Here is a 5,133-nt window from a genome sequence, read left to right as displayed (position 1 = left end):
GAATGCCCAGCGCTGACCGGAAAGCTAATGACTGGGGAACTTTCCTATGAGCAAACCTTGCATTGGAAGCTCAGATTGGGAATACTACCTGACGAGTACCCGTTGACTTTGTCGATTTCTATATGTCTACTCTCGCGCATACTCCTTGAATATGAGGCAATGCCAATTGTTGAAGTGCCATCAGATGAAGGAAACTATGTATCTGTAGATTATGTAATTCCCGCTCCTACTAAAGCCAATCAGTATATCAAATCTTATTACCGCTAGCTCCATTAAGTCTACCAGTCTGCATCAGATTATCTCAATGAATAGCCATCATCCCTCGAAGACGACTCGAGAGATCATTGTTGTGCTTCTGATGGCGTCGTTTCATTTCACTTGGACACCTAATTTCTAATACATTCATCACTGATCCGAAAATGGGTTTAATCTAGAGGGTCTCGTCCTTATCTTATGATTCGTAAACGGGATGATCTTTCTTGGAGCTTGTTGTTGATGCGCTAGCTTCAAGTTAGTCAATCGTCTGTCGATCGGAAGAATCCTAATCAGAGTCATCTGCTGATCGGTATGCGGAGGCGACCAACGGAAGCAGAAAGATCCTCTTGGGAAGCGTATGGGATGCCTGGATGTGGTTCATGCTGGACTAAGACCATACCTATGGGAAATCCGAGTGAAGGCGCCCGTCTATGAGCCCTCCGACCCATTAATGTGCTCATGCGGGGGTGCCCGTGTGTCTATCTTCGCGTCCATTGATGTGATGCTCGGATGAATGTGTGAATGAGGATTGACTGATCGCAAGTTCCACTCACCACTGGCCCCTCTCGTTATTGTATTAGCATTCGCCACCGACACAACCGGCACCGTCGCATTCGAGCAATCTGAACCGGCAACTAGCACTGACATTGGTAAAGAAAGTAAGTCCGCTGGCTGAATTAAGGAAGAAAAACAAGGCATAAAAAGAATAAGCGTACCTCTTTGAAAAGCGAATACGAGCAGAAAATTCATATTGTGAGGCCAAGACTTCTCTCACTTCTTTCGAGCTATTTCTTTCTTTCGGGCGGCTCATTCGAAGTGGAAAAAAAAGTCTCGATCTTGCTGGCGAGTAGCATAGAGGTCTTTCGTAGAACAGATCGAGATATGTGCTTGGTCCGTTGCTTCCTTTCCCAATTCTGATGTTGATTACTCTCCAGCGTATGCATATGAAGATATGGATTATTCTCATTCTTATGAATTCTGATTATCTGGCTATATTCTTTATGTTTTTTACAGCAGGTTTAATATGATTAAGTTAAGCTCGCTTGCTTGTCTCGCTCAGTGCCTTCGCTCGCTCGGATTCGTCAAGCTCGTCAACTAGGATAAAAATCATACATATAGGGATCATTCAAACGGATCCTATCTTATGATGTCATCCACTCGTAAACAAGATAAGATCAATTTTCTCATATAGGAAAGTCTCGATGATCCGATATAATAGATCGTCGATCAACCAATGGTGCTCTGCTCATATAGTACGTTTAGCTCTTTCTCGTACGAACTCTCTGTCAAGCTCTGCGGCTATGGAGAAAGTCTCTCAGCCATACTACCATAGGCAGGCCGCACAAGGAAGAACCAGAAAACGGACCCCTCATCCCGTTTTTCCCTAACCCATACTCGTCTTAGGCCTTCTTGAACCACCTACCTGGTTCGGGAAGTCTTGCCCAATCCGGCGGTTCCAGAGGTGATAGCAGCTTCTAGGGGCTCGCATATTATCCAGTGGATTCCATCTACTCATAACCCTATTTGTCCTATTCTTTTTCCTTATATTATAGAAAGGAACCGAACGGGACAACAAAAGCAAAGGTAGGTTCTGTTTTTCCTCTATTGTTACGTTTGTAGTTTCCCGTATCAGCCTGGCCTTTCCTTACCTCTTTCCCTGACCCCTGACTTCCGTACCGCTCCGTGGGCTCTGTCCTTTACCATTTTAAGGCACAAGCAAGAAACAACCGGTCCCGTAACTTCAATCGGGAAAGCAAGCTGGTACTGGTAATAGCAATAGCAAGCTAGAAAGCAGGAAAGCAAATAAGCAAAGGCAACAGAAACTCGTCTCTTGTTAAGAATAGTAGCAGGTGTGTAGGAGCTGAGGCTCTGCAATACCTTGCTTTTTACCTCTCGTACTCTTAATGGGAGGACTAGGAATAAGAGTAGGAGTTGAACGCTTAGCTCTTCTTTCCTTTTCCTTGCTTTGTCATTATACGAAGATGAACTGGCACACAAGCAAGTAAGCGGCTCTCTGGTTAGCTCTACTAGTAGTAGGCACTTTAAGACCGGTACAACAGTAAAGAGGTTACCAATCTTCTCTTTTTACTAATAGATTCTGGTCTCTTCGCTCGAAAGCCAGCTACCAAACAAGCCCGCCCTCTCATACTCCTCGCTCTTCTTTTCTGGCGTACTCCAGTTAGCTCTTCTCTTACAGAGCTTTGCCTTGTCTTTTCGATTGCTTTCTTTCCTCATTTTAAATGCTTTCTTGCTTGTTACCTAGTTGACAGAGAGGAGAGGCGGTTCCTACACCAGCTCGAGTGCCAGCATCTACACCAGCTCCTCTTGCTTTCTTGCTTGGTCCGATTTGACTTGCTTGCTTTACCGATCGATTGCTTTCCTATTGCCCTTTTCTTTTTATTCTGATTGGCATGAGCTAACCACGACTTGATTTAGGATACTATTGTTGGGGGACAGCTGTTAGTATGGGGAAAGAAGAGTGACATACCAGCCAAGACTCCTATTCTTGCTCCTACTAGCTACTACCTACTCTAGCCCCTACTCGTGTACCTGTTGCTGTGGCTTATTACTATCGTTTATCGCCTTTGATCGCTCCCCGGCTCGCTTTCGAGGCGAGCCTGCACTCTCGCTTGCTTCTTACTCGCCTACGAAAACAATACTAGACTCGACTTCCATACCTGCCTCTCCACTCGTGCCTACTTTAACCAACCGGTCTTCCCTTAGTCCTCCCCTACTCTATCCCTCCGCTTGGCTCTAGCCTTGTCCGGATCTCCACCTCTCTGAGTTCTCGCCCCAGGTTGCGCTCTTTGTCTCGTCCATCTGAGGCTGACGAGTGCGTCACATCCTTTGTGAGCGAATCTCTTCGCCCTACGCTGAGTCGTAGTTCTATTTCGCTGGGGCTGCTCCTTTCCTTAGTCGTTGGCCTCCTTTGGTTCTTGACCGTAGTACTTCTCTTGTGTGCGCAGGTTCCCTAGCTCTGTTCATGGATCCATTCTAAGACTCAAAATTTCACTATTCTTCTCGTTATAACTAAAATTCCTACTTATTCTAGCTTTTCCACCTGCCTGCGTCACCCTTACATCTATTCTTCACGAGCTCTTACTCATTCAGATAGGATCTTATCCCTCGAGCAGGGTTTTTTATTTTACCTTTGGGGTCTTTTGCTCGGGCTTTTTTGCTCTTAAAAACAGCTATCACCCAACATATAAATGGGCATTTGTGCCGTAAGGACCGGGAATAAGACAGCGAGGGCAGCTCTTCGTCTTCTTCGTGAGCTGAACTGTGAGCCTATCTATTGAATTGAGGAAACACCGCCTTCTTCGCTCTCATCCCTTGACTCGCTAGACTGCAAAGCTGGACCTCCCTACTTACTGGCTTGACTGCATTGACTTACTGGATTGCCCCTTTTTAGTTACAGAAACCTTAGGCAAAGCGGTTTTTCTGAGTTGTCATATATATAAAGTGCATTTCAAAGGCGGAAAATCGAAGATTACAAGCTTGCGCCTCTTTTCATTCTACTTCTATTTTCTGGAAATAAGGAGTGCTACCGCACACATTTAGGGCACCCCTCATCCTTTACTTGGACTATAAGAAGTCGGAATATAAATTCAGCGAAGCGGGGCGGGAAATCCGAGTTTACGAGAGTTGGGGCGCGTAGAAAAATAGATCTGATGAGCCTCTGAATCAAAAGGCAACGGATAGGCCGTTTGAAGGCCGCTAAACGATCGATATGATGTTTAGGGCTGAGATCGGAATCGAGAAAGGAGGTTTTCTTGGTCAGACTGTGGGTGGGGCACTTTCACAAAAGACTTATCCTGTTCCTCTTAGCCGGATGCATTGAATTGAAACAAAATCCTGTTTATTTCAATTCAAGTAGCAGTAGTTTCTTTGACTGCTTTTATCCAGTAGCTGGTGAGACGAGTCAAAGTTGTTCGTGCTGTTCACTCTAGTTCTTCTTCCTTTTCTTTCTTAACTTTGTCATCCTCGTCAGAATCATGTTCCTCAGAAATGTGGAATACTTCTTTTTATCATCTTCGAACATGTGACTATCTTGCTCGGGTACCTCAACCTTCTCATCACACCCTAAGCCCGGCCGCCTAAAGATTTTTCCGCATTCTGGATCTTCAAAGAGAGCTCTCTTTTGTGTTGGAGAATACATGGCGTCAAACGGTGCTAACATTCCTCTTCCATTGTACAACTCTTGGGCTTCCTCAATTGAGTATCCCATTGCTTGGGGCCAATCGATGAATAGCAATCGCGAGACGTTTTAGCATTCTCAAAGGTAGGATATTAACAGCCGATCCCCCATCTATCATGATTCTTGTTATCTCCAATCCATTAAGGTATCCTGTTGAAATGAGCTAATATGTAATAACGAACATGTTGTTCATTAGCCGCTAATGTTTGACCAGCAAGCATTCGTGGTCTCCCTCGTTGGGTAACTGCGTTTTGGCTCTATAGGATGCCCCCAGCACTTCGGTCTATAGGGATGCCCCCCAGGGTTTTGATTTTGCGATAGACCATGATCCTGGACGGGACTTTCAGGATTTGGGAATGATCTATTCTTAGACTGAGACAACTCTTGCACAAGATTTTTACCATAATTCAGAACGGGAGGTAATTTCCGTAACTCCATCTGGTTTACTTTGTCTTGTGTCTCCGTAGCAAATGGTCCATTTATTGATGGGCGAATGACGGGAATTGAACCCGCGCGTGGTGGATTCACAATCCACTGCCTTGATCCACTTGGCTACATCCGCCCCTACCCCCGGTTTCCGTCTCTATCTACGATCAGATCCTTTCTGAACCCCCCTACCCTATGACCGCAGATAGGCTAACGCGCCTTTACTAATATTAGAATCTAAGTCCCTTCTTTCT

The sequence above is a fragment of the Mercurialis annua genome, linkage group LG2 (genome assembly GCF_937616625.2).
Source record: "Mercurialis annua linkage group LG2, ddMerAnnu1.2, whole genome shotgun sequence".
In the NCBI taxonomy this organism is placed as follows: Eukaryota; Viridiplantae; Streptophyta; class Magnoliopsida; order Malpighiales; family Euphorbiaceae; genus Mercurialis; species Mercurialis annua.
This window is presented reverse-complemented; position numbering follows the sequence as displayed.